At 42.8% G+C, this 21,191-nt stretch overlaps 1 protein-coding gene across 1 annotated transcript in view; it reads right to left on the bottom strand.

Moving 5' to 3' along the window:
- Positions 1-979: 979 nt before the first annotated feature.
- STRIT1 (small transmembrane regulator of ion transport 1) overlaps positions 980-21,191 on the bottom strand; it is a 31,137-nt gene continuing 10,925 nt past the window's right edge. Inside the window, exon 3 of the mRNA XM_077490316.1 lies at positions 980-1,184. The gene's annotated coding sequence lies outside the window, so the exon portion shown is untranslated. The remainder of the gene's footprint in view (positions 1,185-21,191) is intronic.

Genomic DNA, 21,191 nt, shown 5'->3' with positions numbered 1-21,191 from the left:
CTGCAATTGATGGGGCACAGTTGGCTGCATTTTCTGGGCATAGTGACTGCATATTATGGGCACCAAGGCTGCAATTGATGGGGCACATTTGGCTGTATTTGCTGGGCATAGTGACTGCATATTATGGGCTCCAAGGCTGCAATTGATGGGGCACATTTGGCTGTATATGCTGGGCATAGTGACTGCATATTATGGGCTCCGAGGCTACAATTGATGGGCTCAGTTGGCTGCATTTTTTGGGCACAGTGGCTGCATATTATGGGCAAAGAGGCTGCAATTGATGGGGCACAGTTGGCTGCATTTGCTGGGCATAGTAACTGCATATTATGGGCACCGAGGCTGCAATTGATGGGGCGCAGTTGGCTGCATTTGCTGGGCACAGTGACTGCATATTATGGGCACTGAGGCTTCAATTGATAGGGCACAGTTGGCTGTATTTGCCGGGCATAGTGACTGCATATTATGGGCTCCAAGGCTGCAATTGATGGGCTCAGTTGGCTGCATTTGCTGGGCACAGTGGCTGCATATTATGGGCACAGAGGCTGCAATTGATGGGGTACATTTAGCTGAATTTGCTGGGCACAGATGTTGCATATGATGGGCACATTGGCTGCATATGATGGGCAGTGGCTGCATTTGCTGGGCACAGTTGGCTGCATATGATGGGCACAGTGGCTTCATTTGCTGGGCACAGTTGGCTGCATTTGATGGGCACAGTGGCTGCATTTGATGGCATGGTGGCTGCAATTGATGGTTTTGCTTCAGTATTTTTCATAATTTTTCAGTTTGTTTGTGCCCCCCCCCCCCCCAAAAAAAATTTTGACCACCAGCCGCCACTGCAGAGGGGTTAACATAATTAGAAAAAAATATGTACATGGAAAATCCCTTTTAAATACATATTTTACCAGTGCATGAGGACACATTCACTGTTTTTGATTTTAATATGATATACTGTATGTACATGAATAAAATAATAGAATAAATAAAGAAGTAGTTTATTAAAAGTGATGCTTTAGTTATAAATGCTATGAAGGCTGGAGTCACTTCCCCTCTTTTTATGCTGCTTGGGCACTTCAACGGCAAGGTCTCTTCACTATAGCTGCAGGTTTTCATTCTGCCCACAGTGGATGGTCAATTCTCCTACACCAGGGGTGTTTTTGGTGTTGTAATACCTTGTTGCATGTCTGTTATATAATGTAAATTAAGAACACAAATGAGAGAGTACAACTTGCTTGCAATTACTATAGTAGGCATGTATACTCGTATAAACGTATAAACGTAAAGCAGAACTCTAGTCATAAATAGCGAGATAAATATGAATAGTCCATCATAAGGAAAAAAAGGAAAAAAATAAACTTTTGTTACAATATTCAGCTTTAATGAAAATACTATCCCTACTGTATTTTTTCTGCAATATATATCCACGGTCTGATGGCCAGCATCTTTTAAGCCACGTCCTTTGAGCCCAGGTCATCCTAGATTCACAGCAACCTATGACTGAACAGTTAAACGAGAAGCAGCACAGTGATGAGATCATCTCTCTGTCACTATGCTTTCTCTTCCTATCTCCATGCTTTGTGTCAGCACATCAACTGGTTGGCTCCTTGTGCTGCTCCTTTTCTCACACTTCAGCCCTGCTTGCAAGAAAAAACATACATTTATTGATGTATTAATGATTGCAAAACTTAATTAAATTGTTTCTTTTATATCTGCCTAGAGTTCATCTTTAAAGTGATATAAGAACTACAGTATCAGATTTTTTTTGTTGCCATCTGTGTCCCATTGCAGAGATTTTCCCATAGTCCCATAGCCAAACAGGGAGTGAGAGGAAATCTCTGCAAATTAAGAGATCATTTTGGGGACTATTACTTTTGTATGGACAACCCAAACTTTGGGATTTTCTTTTGCTTCACTTTCAAGGGTAAACAGGACAAACAGAGAGGGTGAATCACCTTAAAGGGGTTGTAAACCCTCATGTTTTTTCACTTTAATGCACCCTATGTATTAAGGGGAAAAAACTTCTGACAGTGACCGGCCCCCTAGCCCCCCCCCCCCCCCCATTTTACTCACCTGAGCCCTTCGTTCCCTCAGCGGAGACGCGCTCACCTTCCCTGCCCAGGGTGGATAAATTAATAGCAGCAAAGCCATTGGCTCTCGCTGCTGTCAATCAAATCCAATGACGCGGGCGCCGGGTGGAGGGGCCGAGTCTGTCATTCTGTGCCTATAGATGCAAATGCTGGACTCTGGAGCGCACCTGCAAGGTAACCCCCCCCCCCCCCACCCACCGGGAGAGCGCTTCTCCCAGGGGGTTTACTGATGGAAGGAGGAGCCGCGAGAGCCCCCGGGGACCACAGAGGCGATTCAGTTCGCGTTGTGCGCTATACAAGTATTTCATTCATTCATTCAGAAGATGATGATCGAGGCCACACTGTGCAAAATGAACTGCACAGTGGAGGTAAGTATGACATGTTTGTTATTTAAAAAAATAAAAAAACTAGGGTTTACAAACCCTAAAGGGGACACAGACAGCTATAAAAATTGTTTCTAATCCCTCTGCACTCTCTCCAAAACAAAAAATAAATAAAGTTTTGCTATATATATTTTTTTTTTTATATATCTATCTGTATATATCATATATATATATATATATATATATATATATATATATATATATATATATATATATATATATATCATATATATATATATATATATATATATATATATATATATATATATATATATATATTGCTCAGCATAAATGAGTACACACCTTTTGAAAAGTAAAATTGTAATCAATATCTTAATGAACACAAGAAAAATGTCCAACATTTTGACAAAACTGAGTTTTATAGAACATTTGTTTAGCTCTATTACGTGAAAGTACGGGGTTAATAATATAACTCATACTACAAAATCTTCAGTTTTACTTGAATTAGTTGATGCAAAAATGAATACACCTCACAAGAAAAATTACTACATCTAGTATTTTGTATGACCTCCGTGATTTGTAAGGACAGCACCAAGTCTTCTAGGCATGGAATGAACAAATTGGCAACATATTATATCATCTATCTTTTTCCATCATTAACCGCTTGCCGACTGGCGCCGTCTATTGCCGGTGGCAGAATGGCACTCCTACGCGAATTACCATAGCTGTATGGTGGGTGCTTTAAGGAGTAACCGCTATTGCTCCTGAGAAGGAGAGAACGGAGATCTGTCAATGTAAACAGACAGATCTCTGTTCTGTCAGGGGTGAGGAGAGCTATCTATTGTTCCTTCTGCTTAGGAACAACAATCTGTCTTCTCACCCAGGCAGTCCAACCCCCCCCCCCACATTTAGAATCACTCCCTAGGACACACATTTAACCCCTTGATCGCCCCCTAGTGTTAACCCCTTAGCTGCCAGTGACATTTATACAATAATCAATAGCTATCAATTACTGATTGCTGTATAAATGTCAATGATCTCAAAATAGTGTGAAAAATGTCTGATCTATCCTCTGCAATGTCGCAGTCCAAATAAAAATCACAGATCGCTGCCATTACTAGTAAAAAAAAATAATAATAAAAATGCCATAAATCTATCCCCTATTTTGTGTGTGCTATAACTTTTGCGCAAACCAATCAATATACACTCGTTGCGATTTTATTTACCAAAAATATGTAGAAGAATACATACCGGCCTAAACTGAGAAAGAAATGTTTTTTTTATATATTTTTGGGGGATATCTATTACAGCAAAAAGTAAAAAATAATGATTTTTTTTTCAAAATAGTCTGTATTTATTTGTTTATACTGCAAAAAATAATAACCGCAAAGGGGATCAAATACCACCAAAATAAATCTCTATTTGTGGGAAAAAAGGACATCAATTTTATTTGGGTACAGTATAACACGGCCGCGCAATTGTCAGTTAGATCGACGCAGTGCCGTATCGCAAAAAATGGCCCGGTTTGAAAGGGGGTCAATTCTTCTGGGGCTGAAGTGGTTAAAAAACAATCTCTTTTAGATGTTTAGTACAATATTAACAAAGTAGTGCAATTAGCTATCTAATATATAGCGCAATAATAGGTAAAGTGCAAAACAAATTTCATTCATAAATAAATATATAAGAGGGCCAGTATGGTGGCCCGTAATTATGGGAGGAGCCCGGAGGGTATATAATCAGACCACCCACAACGGTCTGTGTCGGTTCCAGTGCAAGGTACTGCACATCAAGGGGCTGACTCTTCTCAGCTCCCTCACGGTCGTCTATCTGTGTGTCCAATCGTAGGTGCACTTCGGCTTCTTCATTCGTGGTCTTCGTCGGCGGTTCCCACTCATGGTCGCAGATAAGTAGTATCCAAATCTTTTCATATCATGTGCAAACTTGCGGCTTATCGTGCTTACTATCCTGCACCCCTTTTGCAAAACCTACCTCTGAGTTGTTGACACTCATGTCCCGACGTTGTTCGGCACAGCCGAGTCGCTATCAGTTGTTCCTCGTTATCACTCGCCATAGGCTTCACTGGTTATAAAATTCACTATTCTCATCCTTTTTTGAGATAAACAGGTATTGTTTGTATGGGTTTCTGTGGCTGATTGAGGTGTAATTAAACCCACCTGATGTCTTACCTGCACTTGACTAGCCTGGGGGGATGGGTGGTTGATAGGTGTTTGGTTTCACAGTAAGGAAGGGCATACACTCTACAACCAATTCGTATCAGATACTCCTTACTGCCAATTTATATCAGATTCATCTCATACATTTTTGAGCTGATTCGTGTCAAATGCATTGCAGAGGCTGACTCTGCCAACTCACTGCATGTCCACGTAGTTGTACCTTCGAGATCGGTCGTTACATAGTTACATAGTTACATAGTTAGTCAGGTTGAAAAAAGACACAAGTCCATCCAGTTGGAGTCGTATATCTTCATTGATTGTCCCACGCTCGGACCGCTACACACTCGCTGTCGCAGGTAGGACTTTGTTGTTACCGCTCTTCTAAACTCCAATAGTTACCTTATCATGTTCGTTTTGCAAAGTCGCACTTATGCCCCCGTAAGTCTATGTCATCTTTCATGTATTTCATCCTTTCTACCCAACGCGGGTTTACTCGAGCCGATCACTTCACGGTCGATGCGGTCAAATCCGACATTCAAGCCCCTTACTCACCTCGCATCTACGGCCGATTCGAAATCTAGTCGCAACTTCGCTTCTATGTTTCGGATCCTCGGCAATCACAAGCCCCTTCAACCGTCATCACCATTTAGTTGATTCGAACCCAGCCATATCATCGGCAATACGGTCAGATCTGTTAATACGAGCCCCGTAGTCACCTCATATCTACGGCCGATTTGAAATCTAGTCGCAACTTCGCTTCTATGTTTCGGATCCTTGGCAGTCACAAGCCCCTTCAACCGCCATCACCATTTAGTCGATTCAAACCCAGCCATATCATCTGCAACACGGGCAGATCTGTCATACGAGCCCTGTAGTCACCTCGCATCTACGGCCGGTTCGAATCTAGTCGCAACTTCGCTTCTATGTTTCGGATCATTGACAATCACCAGCCCCTTCAACCACCATCACAATTCAATCAATCCGAACCCAGCCATATCCTCAGCGATACGGTCGGATCCCATATACGAGCCTCTCAGTCGCATCTACGGAGGATTCGAGTTTAGTCGCAGCGTCGGCGCAACGATTCCAGTCCTTGCCAAACGCAACTCTAACAACCAAGCCGAATCCTGTTGCATCACCGACTCAAATGAGTCAAATCTTTCGCAGACTATTCCATAGCTATAGCCCAGTTTAAACTAGTCACATCGACTGTACGAATTCAGCAGTACTTACATTTGACCTTCTCAGTCTATCCATACATGATCGTACACAATTCTCTCCACCAATTTGCTCAGTATTGCACACGGTCATTCCTACATAATCACATTTCCTCTATAACCTTTCTTTCGCCTTTCAACAAAGCTGCGTTCTTGCAATCGCTGCAAGTCTTTTCTGCATTTGGCTCAAAACTGCCAATCGTTTCCAGTAGCAACACTGCTGTTCACCTCATACCTACACACTTATAAATCCGCAAAACATTGCTTTCACCTTTCAAATCTCATCTCTAGTAGCAAAACGGCTGCTCTCCTCATTCCTACACACTTATAATTAAATTTATAGATTCAAATAAAGCTGCTTTCTTGCAAATCGCTGCAAGCATCTCTGCAATAGCTTAATACAGCCACTCATCGTCTCCAGTAGCAACACAGCTGTTCACCTCATTCATTCATTCATTCATTCATTCTCACCTCATAATTCAATTTATAATTCAAATAAGGCCGCTTCCTTGCAATCGCTGCAAGCATTTCAGCGAATGGCTCAAACTGCCACTCATCGTCTCCAGTAGCAACACGGCTGCTCATCGTTTTCTCTGTCGCTTTCCCCTTTTAGGCCAGTTAGAACACCAGTTAGTCCACCCTGCACCAGGTTTGGACAGTATCTCCCAAAAAAAAAAAAAAAAAAAAAAAAAAAAAAAAAAAAAAAAACATTGTCGAGGGCTTGCATCTTCACCAGGGGGCCAGCTTTGCCCCAAACAGCTCTTTGCAATCCCCATCGTCAAAACAAAATTCTCATGTCACCTTACTACAGGCTCCCAGTCAACTCAGTTCTCGACCACCAACCAGTCGACTTCACAACTAGGGCATAAAGTCAGGTGTGTAGTTCAATGGGATTCCCCCTTTCTCTTAAACACTCTTTCACTACATATTTTTACTTCACATACAGAATTTGTCCTGCTCCTGAGGCGTTAGCAACTGTCACATACTTCTGTGCACTTCACTCTGTTTTCGAAGCACAAGCCTTCAATACGCAGACAAGGTCGCCTAATCTCCATACTTGCTGGCAGTGCAAGCATTAGTAGACCGAACCCACGTCAATTAACTACAGATCGCAACATTCCTACTTAGTATACCAGACTTCAGCTACCCACCCCAGTCCGCCCTGGGGCGCTCTGGTTCATTAGTCTGTGCCGAGCACAGACTGACACCCGAGCTATCGGTTACCTAGCCAGTCACCTCCTGGCTCACCTCGGTTGTTACGCATTCTTTTGAGTTTTCTAAAGTCACACTCAACAGCGCTCGAGCGCAAACCAACTGTCACTATGGCTGTCGTTCCTTGTCCTATTCTTCTTGTTTCCTTCCGCCTTTCATCTTATCTACCCAACGCAACTATCCGCTCCTACCTTTGCAACTTACCTCAAACATACCCCCCCTTGCTTTTAGTTGACGCCATGTCGCAGGCAGACAGTGAGGACTTTGCCTCAGCCCTGCCATCACCCTTTACGGGCTCAGCAAGCGGCGGTTTAGTCTCACAAGAGCTTGGACCAATAAAAAACAAATAAACAAAACAAAAAAAAAAACAACAAAAAAAAAAAAAAAAAATATATATATAAACTCATAACAGAACGGTGTCGCAGGAGTAAATCCTACCCTGCTGCAGCCAGGGAACCAAGCCTTTAGGCTACTGTTTCCACCACCAGTGGCAGCCCTTCCAGGCACCACTTCAGTCTATCTTCTTTGCGACTACTCAGCTGCACTCCTGGGTAACCACACTGTCAGCAGCAGTCCCTGAAGTCCAAGCAGAGTGACAGCCCTGGAGGTACGCCCAGCCATGCCCCTACCAGCTCCAGTCACCACCGTCATTCCCGTACCTTCACTTACAGATGCACCATCGTCTTCCCTGCACACCTTGTCCTAGCAGGGCATCTAGGAGGACATCTTGGATGACAACGACGTTAACTTAGCATCCCTCCTCATAGCAGCACACAACTTGGCCTAGAACAAATCATATTCGCAGGGAGATGTCTCCGTCATCCTGAAGACCAGAGACCCTTTACTTAATCGCAAGCTCGCTGTCACAGAGTTTGTGCGGGCCTTGGGGACAGTCAGAGACATGCTAGGCAGAGCAACCCCAACAGGAGGGTAGAATTGGACCCGTATCTGCACGCATCAGGTCACAAGTACGCAGGGTGCCCATCCTTTGACTATCACTGCTCATTTTCAGCCAAGGCAGCAGCCAGACTCAAGGGGATCTTTTACCTCCCATCTTTTAGTGTTTCTCTTCCAGGCAAAGACCCTGACTAAATCCTTAAATTAAGATGTGCCAGCTATAGCAGATCTGCCCATGAGAGTCGAATTTCTCACAAATTGGAATGGCATGCCAATGTGTATTCCTTCAGCATCTCTCTCTTCATCTCAGGTAGTCATGGTCACCACAGCCTCCACAGGTCCTCGCCTCAATTTTGGTCAAATTGGGTTTATAGGGCCATGGCCGTCAGAAATCCTCTTGATTCATGGGTTCAGTTAGTCCTCCTCTTTGTTCGACCTCTACCCCATTGTCGCAGCAGCTCAAGTCTGGTGCAACAACTGGGCAGGACAAACAGTGGCGTTCGCCACAGACAACCAAGCCAATAAACCAATAAAGGAGGTCCTAGTAGCTGGCCATCGTGGCCTTCCTGTGCAGGCTGGTGCCACTATCCCCACAGCACCAATCTAACGTCCTATGCGTCCACATCCCAGACAAATGCAATAATCTGGCCGACGCACTACCCGTTAACTTTGCTTCGTTATTTTTTGTAGGAACCTGGAACCGATCCGACCATGTCTCTTATCCCACACTGGTCGTAGCTAACCTCGGATTCAAACAACACTTTCACGACGCTACCTGCCTTATTAATCTTTCACTATCTCACAACACCCTGAAGGCCTACCGGGCAGCCTAGAGGTTCTATGTCAGGTTACTAGCCTCAAACCCCAGAGCAATACCAAGAGTTCTCCATCACATCCCGGTCTTCATATTATGCCACCGCACACAGTTGGCATTGTCACACAATACCTTAGATCCCACTCAGCTGACATCCAGTATTTCATCCCCTTATGAGATCCTAACAAACCGTCTTGTTCGCCGCCCATACGGTCAAGACCATGTTGTGTGGTATTCACAGGCAATGACCCCCAAATCAGTATCAAACGGCTACCCGTCACCAGCGCCATATTCCGAGACATGTCTTTCATCCTGTCACATTCCCCTTTTGGCTAAATTCAGCCTGGTCCTTCAAGCAGCCATCTACCTGGCTTTCTACAGCTTCTTACGCCCCAGTGAATACTGTCACCATCCCAGTTGTAAAGTGTTACATAGACACCACCTCACACGCCATCAGACTTCATCTTGCTCCTCAGCGTGTCCAAAACACAATAGTCCGGTCCAGGGGTTGACCTAAAACCTTTCCAAGCTCTCAAAGCCTGGTGCCCCGTGTCCATCCTAGATCAATTTTTGGCCCATATGTTTGATCCCTCGCAGGACAGCCCATTACTACCGTTCTCGATTAGTACCCCAGGCAGCCACCAGTTCATTAGTCACGTCAGGTTCCTTTTGAGCACATTAGGCCAGGACCTTGGTCATTTTCTTGGACATTCTTTCGCATTGGAGCAGCATCAGCAGCCTCACGAAACGGGGGCCCAGTCCACGCGATCAAAGATGGGCAGGCGGGAATCCACCTGCTTTACTCAATACATCTCCAATCCACAAGTGGAAATGTCCTGAGCCTTCAGAAACTTTGCCCCGTAGTGTCTTGCTGTACATAAATTAATAATTACCTCCCTACACCAAATCTTTTGCGGCCTTCTCTTGGCATATCGCCCAGCAGAGCAGGGCTCACCGCCCAGCTCACCAGGGCTTACCTTACAGCAGACCAAGGGCACAATTCAGGTCTATTTTATGTTGTTAGTCTTGTGACGTGTTTATGTGTTCTTTCATATCTCTTACAGCGGAGGGCTCCAACCATAAATAAGAGGGCCAGTATGGTGGCCCGTAATTATGGGAGGAGCCCGGAGGGTATATAATCAGACCACCCACAACGGTCTGTGTCGGTTCCAGTGCAAGGTACCCACCCACCCATTTCCCTTCTTAGAGTACTTCACTTAAAACACGTTTCTCTACAGAAACATCCATTTACTTTCTTAAGGTATGCGGCCTTCTCTTGGCATATCGCCCAGCAGAGCAGGGCTCACCGCCCAGCTCACCAGGGCTTACCTTACAGCAGACCAAGGGCACAATTCAGGTCTATTTTATGTTGTTAGTCTTGTGACGTGTTTATGTGTTCTTTCATATCTCTTACAGCGGAGGGCTCCAACCATAAATATATAAACACTACAATAATTATGACACTTGTGCAAAAATAAATAAAACAATTATTGGGTGATATAAAAAATAAATAAATCCACATTAAAGGTGCAACTATAGGTGATTATATCACTGTGCAAAATATATGACGCATACGTGAATAATTCATATGGTGACTGATATGGAAATATATGAAACAAAATTAGCAATAAATTTAAAACGACAGAAAAGTAGTAGTTTAAATCATCTAGCTAGACAAATAGCCAGTGCGGTATGGACTTTAAAATCCTTAGTCCAATGTGCAATATAGGTGCAAACGTGCAGAGTGTTGCGCTGGAACACTGTGTATCGCTGTCTTTGACTTATAGGTGACACTGTGCCTTTAAGTGCAAATACAAAAGAAAATCTTCAGCGTCACTGACACCCGTGGTAAAAATGAATGGTTACCTTACTGCTGTAAGGTAAACAGCATATAGCAGATAAAGGAGGAGGGTAAGGTTCCCTTCAGCTTGATCATTTCCTGGATGTCCATTTTCACTTTTAAGTGCAGACAGGGGAGGTGGGGGAGGGGGGTAAGGGTGATCCTTATCTTCCTCTCTTTCCACTGGGTGCTTCAAATGAAAGGATCAAGCTGAAGGGAACCTTACCCTCCTCCTTTATCTGCTATATGCTGTTTACCTTACAGCAGTAAGGTAACCATTCATTCACCTATATTGCACATTGGACTAAGGATTTTAAAGTCCATACCGCACTGGCTATTTGTCTAGCTAGATGATTTAAACTACTACTTTTCTGTCGTTTTAAATTTATTGCTAATTTTGTTTCATATATTTCCATATCAGTCACCATATGAATTATTCACGTATGCGTCATATATTTTGCACAGTGATATAATCACCTATAGTTGCACCTTTAATGTGGATTTATTTATTTTTTTATATCACCCAATAATTGTTTTATTTATTTTTGCACAAGTGTCATAATTATTGTAGTGTTTTTATATATATTTATTTATGAATGAAATTTGTTTTGCACTTTACCTATTATTGCGCTATATATTAGATAGCTAATTGCACTACTTTGTTAATATTGTACTAAACATATCAAATAGGAGCGCAACACCACCCCCCCTTTTACACTTCACACAAATTTGGACGCGAGTTTGGTCCATACGGTGTATGCAGCACCTGTTTCTTTGTTTTTATATTCACAAATCCATTCTAGCGCAGGAGTACCCACTTTTACAATCTCTTTTAGAGCCTGGATGCTGGATGGAGAGTGATGTTCAACTTGTCTCCATAGTCGTTCAATTGGGTTCAGATAAGGAGACATACTTGGCCACTGAATCACTTCAGCCCTGTTCTTCTTAAGAAATGTAACAGTTGCCTTAGATGTGTGTTTTGGCTCATTATCATGTTGGAAAAGTGCACAACAACCAAGGGCACGGAGTGATGGCAGCATCTTCTCTTTCAATATAGAGCAATAGATCTGTGAATTCATGGAATCATCAATGAAATGCAGCTCCCTGGCACCAGCAGCACTTATGCAACCCCACAGAAGGACACTACTACCACTATGTTTCACTTTAGGCACCATTCATTTTTCTTTGTGCTCTTCACCTTTGTGAAGCCATACAAATTTGAATCCATCAGTTCCAAAAACATTTTTATTGGTCTCATCACTCCAGAGTAGTGTCCCGATAGTCTTCTTGTTTTTCAGCATGGGCCCTGGCAAATTCTAGGTGGCTTTTTTGTGCATGGGATTTAGGATAGGCTTCCTTCGTGGACGACACCCATGCATGCCATTCCTCTGCAGTATACACCGTATTGGGAAACAATCACTCCATCTTGGATTTCTACTTCTCATCAGAAGATGCTCCTGTCGAGGTGTTCACTTCCATGGATGGGCTGGACATCTCTGTGAGATGGTTGCAGTTCCATGTTTATTACATTTTTGTATCACTTTTGCTTCAGTATTCTAAATGATAAGTAAAGCTTTGCTGATCTTCTTGTAGCCTTCACCTTTTTTGTGTAAAGAAATTATTTTCTTTCTCAGGCCTTGTGACATTTCTCTTCCATGTGGTGCCATTGCTGACAGCATGAAATGGGAACACCTTTTTAAAATCAACTGTCTGCTGGACACATGTTTAATAAATAATAACATCTAGTTGAATTCTTGTTAATTCGGATTTTGTTTTCTAAAATTTAGCTTTGCTCCTAACGTTGGGTTCACACTAGTGCGAATTGGAGGCAGGTTTCCCTGCATTCAAATCGCATAGCAGGAGAGTGTGACCAGCTCTCTATGGAGCCAATTCACACATCTCCAAGCGGCTCCATTGTGAATAGCACAGGAATCCTGTGCATCTTTTGGTCTGTTTCAGACCAAAAGATGTTTCAGGTCTGAATTCAGCCCAAAATTCGGGCTGAAATGGTGCATGGAGACTCCTCCTGCATCCTGACTCCTGCTGTGAGCCGGAGCGTGCTGCAATGTGAACCCAGCCTAAGACTTTCATTGGCGTGTATTCATTTTTGCAACAATGTCTTGAATGAATTTGTTAGGAAAAATACTTTTTTGTGTGTGTAATTAACAAATCTTGGTTGCAATCAATGGTCTGCATTTGTGGGAGTATTTTGTAGTATAGTGTCCCATAGAAAATGTTGATTCTGAAAGGAAAGTAAAGGTTCTCTGACACATTTGTTGGGGTGTACTCATTTATGCTGAGTACTGTGTATATGTATGTATGTATATATATATATATATATATATATATATATATATATATATATATATAGGGCTCAACAAACCAGGTTGCCATAGCGACCAGAAATCGCACCCTGATGCCTAGGCTGCCACCAGCCCACTCACTATAGCGCCCGATGCCCCAGACATGCAGTGCATTAACATTGCCCGCCGTCCTCCTCCCTTCTCCACACTCAGAGTGGCGCTTGATGCTTGCCAGAGCTGCTGAGTGTGTGAAACTGACAAGTAACAGAGAGGAGAGAGGAGGATCTGTCAGATTTGAGCTTGATGGCGGGGTGGGCGGGAACCAGCAGCTATCAAACACCAGCCAATGGGATCTGGGTGGGCCGCTAAGTGCGTGTAGCCCCCGCCCCTTTTCTTAAGCAACCCAATCATTGGCTGGTGTTTGATAGCCCACCCCAGCCGGGTTCTGCCCACCCCCGACATTAAGCTCAATTCTGACAGCTCCTCTCTCCTCTCTGTTACTTGTCAGTTTCACACAGTTACTGAGTGCTCAGTGTGAAACCTGCCAGTGCCAATCAGTGCCATCTGCCACCGCCAACCTGTGCCACCTGCCACTGCCAATCAGTGCCACCTACCAGTGCCATCTGCCAGTGACAACCAATGCCACCTGCCACCCAGTACCACCACCAGCCAGTGCCACCTGCCAGTGCCAATCAGTGTCACCGCCATTCAGTACCACCTGCCAGTGCCAACACCAATCATTGCCACCTGCCAGTACCACCTGCCAGTGCCACCACCAATCAGTGCCACTGCCAATCAGTGCCACCTGCCAGTGCCAACCAGTGCCACCTGTCACTGCCATCTATCAGTGCCACCTGCCATTGCCAAACAGTGCCACCGCCAATCAGTGCCACCGCCAATCAGTGCCACCTGCCAGTGCCAATAGTGCCACCTGCCAGTTCCAAACCAGTGCCAACCAGTGCCACTGCCAACCGGTTCCAACCAGTGTCACCTGCCAGTGCCAACTAGTACCACTGCCAATCAGTGCCAACCAATGCCATGGCCAATCAGTGCCATCTGCCAGTTCTATGTGCCAACCAGTGCCACCTGCCAGTGGCAACCAGAGCCATCTGTCAGTCCCAAACCAGTGCCACCAATCGGTGCCACCTGCCACTGCCAACCAGTGCCATTTGCCAGTTCCACCTGCCATTTGCCAGATCCAGTGCCACCTGCCAGTGCCATCTGCCTAAGCCAACCAGTGGCACCTGCCAGAGCCAACCAGTTCCATCTGTTGCCAGCCTGGCTCCTAGATTCAAAGCAAATTTGTCAAGCCCTGTGTATATATTATATACATACATATATATATATATATATATATATATATATATATATATATATATATATACTTATATACAGTATAAGGTTTTTTCACAACAATGTTATACTTGCCTGAGAGGTCCCTTACCTCCTTTTTGGCAGTCCCCCACTAACGATATCCACTGCTCCTTCCTGTGGGTGTCCCTTCAGCTTGCCATGTACTAAGTGGGCACCTGTGCGGGCGTATACGCCCAGTACTGACTGTGTGCATCCATAGACATATACAGAGTGCTGGTAAGCCACTCCCATGCCCCCTCCTCACAGGAAGTTGACTGATAGCTGTAGAAGCCTATTGCTCTTGTTGCTTTCAGTTTTACCTATGAGACCAGGATAAGAGGCGAGTGCTGTATCCATGAAATGCAGTGCCAGTGCGGCTGCAGGGACAGTGCATTGGGTAAGTGTTTAGGGATGAGGGTGGGTAAGACAAATAGCGAGGTGATGTTTACCTTAATGCAGAGAATGCATTAAAGTTAAAAAACATTTAGACTTCAGAACCTCTCCAAGCACAGAGAGCTAGCCAATGGTGTCCTATGAGACAAAAAAAATATGTTGCGTAAACTTGCCAAGGTGTACCAAACCCTGATATTTTAGGTCTTTGTGAAGGTGTTCAATATCTTTTTCAAATGTTTGTTTTATAATGCATCTCACAGATGTCACTGGGATTGAAGTAGCTGGTGAAAAAAATCAAATTCATTCTATTCCTGTTTCAGTTTTGGCAAGGAATATGATGTATAGGAAACAGTTATGAACAGAAGTTTTTGTTGAAAAAGCAGTCCAAGGCGAAAGGCTATAAAGAATAGACGCCTGCCTTTTTTGTTTTAACTCTTTTGGGACAAAAGAAATATTAAATATAATTTCTTTGAAGTCTCTCAGTAGAGCTAGATGGATTAGGTTTTCAGATGGTTAAAGGTTACAGCACTTTACGATTCTTCATTTTCTTCTTTATGATTCTTCACTAAACATACAGTTGTGTTCAAAATAATAGCAGTCCAATATCAGTAACCAGCGCAATCACTGTTTTTGGTATAAATTATATTTACTAGTAGGTGTAGTAGAGTAATAGAAAACCAACAGACCCAGCAGTCATGGCATGCATGCTGCTGATTCTGTGTAATTGAATCATTTATTTAAAGGGGCATGTTCAAAACTATAGCAGTGTAGCGTTCACTTAGTGAGCTCATTCTGTCTGTGAAAAAACAGGTGTCAAACAGGTGGCCCTTTTTTAGGGACAAAGGCAGCAAATGTTATACATTCTGGGTATAGTGCATTTCTCTGAAAATCTGAGTAAAATGAGTTGTTCCAGATATTGTTCAGAAGAACAGCATACTTTGATTAAAAAGTTGATTGGAGCAAGGAAAACGTAGAAACGGTTGCTCAGCTACAATACTTCTTTAAAATGGCAACCAAAAACAGAAAGACGTGGAAGAAAATGGAAAACTACCATTTGAATGGATGGAAGAATAGACAAAAATAGCAAAGACTCAGCCAATGATCAGCTCCAGGGTGATCAAAGAAGATCTAAAGTTACCTGTGAGTACTGTAACAATTAGAAGATGCCCTATGTGAAGCCAAGCTATTGGCAAGAAGTCCCTGCAAAGTCTTGTTGTTGAAAAAACTACGTGTTGAAGAGGTTACAATTTGACAAAGAGCACATTGACTGGCCTAAAGAGAAATGGCGCAACATTTTGTGGAAAGCAAAGATGTTCTTTTTGTGCCTATGAGCTTCAAACAATTTGTCCGAATACCCCCAAACACCGAATTCAAGCCACAGTACACTTTGAAGACAGTGAAGCATGGTGGCGCAATCATCATGATATGGGGATGTTTCTCATAATGTGATATTGGGCCTATTTATCACAAACCAGGGATCATGAATCAGTTTAAATACATCAAAATACTTGAAGAGGCCAAGTTGCCCATATGCTATAGAGGAAATGCCCTTGAAATGAGTGTTTTAACAAGACAATGACCCCAAACACACCAATAAGCATGCAGCATCTTGGTTCCAGACCAAGATTAAGGAGTGGCCAGCCCAACCCCCGAGCCTTAATCCAATAAAAAAAAATTGTGGAGTGACATCAAAAATGCTGATTCTGAAGTAAGACCAAGAAATGGAGAAGAATTGTGAAATGTAGTGAAATTGTTCTGGGCTGGAATACCCATTCACAGGTGCCAGAAAATGGTTGACTCCATGCAACACAGATGTAAAGCAGTTTTCAGAAACAGTGGTTATACAATTAAATATTAGTTCAGTGATTCATAGGAAAGGTAAATATTCAAGCATTTTTCAGTTTAGACAGTAAATGTTTGAGTTTCTAAAGAAAATGCAGACACTTCTATTTTTTTTTATTCCTTTTTCTTCACTTTCTGTAATGTAATAACAAAATTGAAACATGTTTGTTTAAGTTTTAAATTTGGAATAGACTGTGCAGTGTTCCCAAAGCATTTGTGTGTATGGAAATAAAAACTATTATACGGATTTTGAGCTTTACTCCGTTTTTTAAACACACTGCTCCTAATTTTAACACAACTGTATATGATCTGCAATATACCAGTAAATCAGTAGTAAGGTAAACTTGCATATTGTGTAACTGTTTCTTCAAAAAGTAAATGTGTAGTATTTAGGTTTTGTGCCCTCCTTTAAAATGTTGTAAATCCTAGACAACCACTAACCCCTGAGGTGACTATAGCCACAGGAAAAGCACTAGTGTCAGCACCTGATGTAGGTTCTACTTTACCTCACAACTGGTATGCATACATTTTTTTGAAAGATGAACCTAATGCAAATATTTAGATGTGCATATGAAATGTATATGAGGGGACGGTTTTGCCTGCCAAAGGATTTGTGTTTTTGTCAGTTCAGTTCTGAGATTTAAACAACTCTGCCACATAGTCCAACCTTGTCTGGCAGGGAAGAATACCCTTTTTTTCTCCTGCAGTTCAATAACACTAAAGCCTCGTACACATGATTGGACAAACTTTCCTGTGGATTTCTGTACGAAGGGCATTGGCCGTGAACTTGTTAAGCATACACACATTACAGGACTTTTTCAGCCAACTTTCACCAAATCACGTGGTTTTTCTGCTCTTTACCACCACTCTTTGGTCAACTTCTGTATTGTTGTCTGATCTTTTGCATTGGTTCGGAGCATGAATGTTTGTACTTTGGCTTTCTGTACACACGATCGGACTTTGCTCCATCAGACTTTTGTTGCTGAAAAGTTTGTCTGTTTGCAGAGCGAACTTTTGTCTGATGAAAACCGGAAAAGCTTGTCCGATGGAGCGTACACAAGGTCAAAAAGTCAGATTGTGTGTATGGGCCTTTACAGATCTCCTCCCCACCTCCAATCAGAGCACCTCCAGTTGTAAATGGTGAAGGTCTTTCCATTTCAGATGTAGCTTTTGGTGGTCCTCTCCAGAAAAACTCCCCTGACCCACATTCCCGGCAAAGGGCAGGATGGGCTCAATATTGGGCCTCCTAGTGGCCGACTCAGACCAACCCATGTAGCAAGCAATTGTGCAACAAGTTTGAAAATGACTTGCTAAGCTATTGCTAGACTTACCAGGATTCACAAGTTTGTTGCACAATTGCAACAAGTCTGCATTGCATGACTCCAGATCAACTTTCTTTGCAAACATTCTGCAAATCTGCTGCAAGTTTTGATTCAGTTATGTTGTGCAATAGTCATCCCACCACAGGGGATGACTGTGGCTCAATTTTCATGCTGTAGACTTGTAGAGCTCTTGCTGTAGACTCACCACTGCAACTTTGCTCTTGCTAGAGACTTGCCACGCAAATTTGCTACAAATTGGAAAAGTGTCAGCTAGAACTTGTGATTCAAGTGCTCTGCATGTGTACAACATGCTAGTGCAAAAGTGCAGCAAGCTAACAGACTTGCAATTCAACACTGCCACAAATTTGTGGCAAGTTATCTGGCAAACTGCACATACGTGCAATGCGTCCTTTCCCGTCTCCAGCTTGAGCTTAGTAGTGGCTGCTTCAGAATGTTTAAACTGCACACATGTACAGTGCATGGTCTCCTTCTCAAGCTGAACTCATTTATTGTTTTTTTGTTTTTATCTGTCTGAAGTTTAGCTGTGTCCAATAAAAATTTGTGTTTTCATGAAATTACCACACATTATAGAACACAATCCATGTTTATTTTACTTTCTGTAAACAATCTAAATATTCTTTTAATTAAAATATAAACTACATTTTAAATTACACTTAATAACATACACTGTTCGGACACACTTTTACATTTGCGGTATTTTTTTCTTGGAAAAACCCCTGGATTTCCAGGAATCTGAGCGTAATTTTGTCTTTACATCCCTACATCATGTGACCATAATACAGACCAACTGGCTGACTTCTGGGTGAGCAATTTCCTTAGAGAAAATTGGAGAAAAAAAATCCTTTAACATATGACTAAATCTTTAAATACCAACTCAGTTGATTTATGTTGTATGCAGTAGTATCAGTTTGGCCGAAGGGATGACAATCCATGGTTGAAGAAGGGGTGGATGGGATACTGATGTGTAAAGCCCACCATAGATGGAGCAATTTTCTATAGCCGCTGGCAATAATTACATGAAAAATCAGACAGGCTGGTTGTAACCCTAGTTGATCATTCAATCGACTTGGGTACAATCAGCCTACCCATTCATAATTTGAACCTCGGCTGGAACCTGTTTAGCCCGTTGAGATTCTAAATGTATATTCGGCTTTTGTAAGTTAGAAATATTACCATATGAACCTTATCTCATTGCCTCCATTCCAAACTGTTGAGATGCCTCTACAGTTCTACAATTAAAAAAAAGATATGCTTGGTGCTAGGTACCAATCAATGCAATAATTTCTGGTCCAATTCTAAAGGGTGCTGGGAGAGTCCCCCCAAAACATTTCATTGCAAGCATCTAACAGTGAGAAATAACAGTAGTTGAGGGTTTTAACAGCATAAAAATATAAGACCAGCTGGGCTGTATAGTTCTCAATAGACAATAGACCAGGTTGGTACTATTACAAATTTCAATGTAGAAAGGAATAATATACAACTTGCTGGTTGAATGATCCAGGTTCTCTCTATTAGACCAATGAGGCTCTGGGGAGGAGGCAAGAAGAAAGGGAGTGGAAGGGAGGACATAGGAAAACACAGTCAAACCAAAACCCAACAAGCCAAGGATACGGACCATACGATTGTATTGTCCTTTGAGGAGATCAGGGGGTCTGATACAGAGAAGGGCATATTCTGCTTGAGAGGGATTTATGTTCCCATTAGTATAGTAAGGAGTGAGAAAACAGTCCAGAGTTGTTAAGCCATCGAGCACAACTACCATATGTAATAATTTGTTCCCAGTTGTCCATAGCCCTATACATAATTTTTTTTTAACTGTTTCACTTTCCAAAGAATTTGTCAATCTGTACAGCATAAAAACATTTTCATTTTCAGCACTTTACTGTAACTTTACTGTGACATATCACATTGACATGCTATCATAATCTTCAGCGCAGAGTGTCACGTGCAAGGTTAGACATTCTGTAGCAGTAATTTCCGTGCAGGGCACAGGAACACGCCTTTAAGCCATTTGATCTTTTCACGTCCATCACTCTCCCCTAGAGAACCAGAGAGTTGGGACCACTTACCCGTTTGCGCTAAGTCCACAGCATTAAAGTGATTGTAAAGATATATATTTTTAGAATAAACATGTTATACTTACTTGATATGTGCAATGGTTTTGTGCAGAGCAGCCCAGATCTTAATTTTCTCAGGTCCTCTACCAGCGTTCCTGTTTCCTCCTGTTTTCGATGTGCCACCATAGGAAGCCGTTTTCTATTGTGGCACACCTGCGGGCTTGATCCTGAGCCACGCTGTCTGCATCCATTGACACACACAGTGTAGCTCAGTCCTGCACCCAATTCCTTCATTACAGGATTGGATTGACGGCAGCGGGAGTCAGTGACTCTGTGAGGAGGGAGAGAGCAGAGAGAGCTGCTGCTATCAAGCACAGTGTTGGATAGAGAATGGGCTTAGCTAAGTATAAGGGGTGCTGTGACTGCACACTGGAGGTTTTTTTTTAACCTTAATGCTTCAGGTAAAAAATCTTTTACATTTACAATCACTTTAAATGTCCATCCCCAAGTCATAGGCCCCACAGCTGAGGGTCAGGGAGGGGCCAAGGTGCTTTCTTTACCATTCGCTTTCTTTACTATTCTCCTCCCAATGTCCTTTCCATAGCTCTGCCCAGATGCACTAACTCCCAAATGGCCCCCTCATTCCCAGGCTTAACCACCACTCACATAGAGGACTCTGTCCGGGCCTCCAAGGCCTTATGTATCTGGCTACAGGACATGCAGAAGAAGGCCAGGCGAGACAACAGCGACAACAGCAATTCCTCCCAAGTTGTGTACCACCGCGCCTGGGACTTCAGCCCTGCAAAGGGCCTTTAGATCAGCACTGCAGGAGACTACATCTTAACAGCTCTGGGGTGTGTCTGCCACTGGCATTTATGTGGTACTAACTCAAACCATTACATCACTAAAGAGAGATGTTGCTAGGAGAGCTAACCTGCAATTACAACTTTCATTTTACCAGACTAAAGTGAGAACAGAGCCATTTAGTCTCAGGCAAGCAAACTGCACCTGACAACATGTTCCTGACAAGCATGTTATCACAAGACTGACTGGGAAAATTAAAAAAACTTTTGCCAGGGAAACTTATATGGAATTTAATCATGGTTTCAGGTCTTTGCGTTAAATTACACTTTAAGGTTTATGGGTACCGGAAGAGAAAATATCAAAAATCACTGCCGAGCCTTTTATAAGGCCTTATGCACAATGGGGCCTTATGCAAATGTAGGCTAAAATGATGAAAAAATTGTGCATGCAGAACTCCACATGAATTCCCATATACAGTAACGAGATAAGGCAAGCCTGTAAGGAATCCTTG

Source organism: Lithobates pipiens, unplaced genomic scaffold (genome assembly GCF_037356315.1).
Source record: "Lithobates pipiens isolate NorthernLeopardFrog02 unplaced genomic scaffold, aLitPip1_a1.2 Scaffold_18, whole genome shotgun sequence".
Lineage (NCBI taxonomy): Eukaryota > Metazoa > Chordata > Amphibia > Anura > Ranidae > Lithobates > Lithobates pipiens.
Note: the sequence above shows the minus strand (reverse complement) of the source record. Positions and strands in the feature narration are given on the sequence as shown.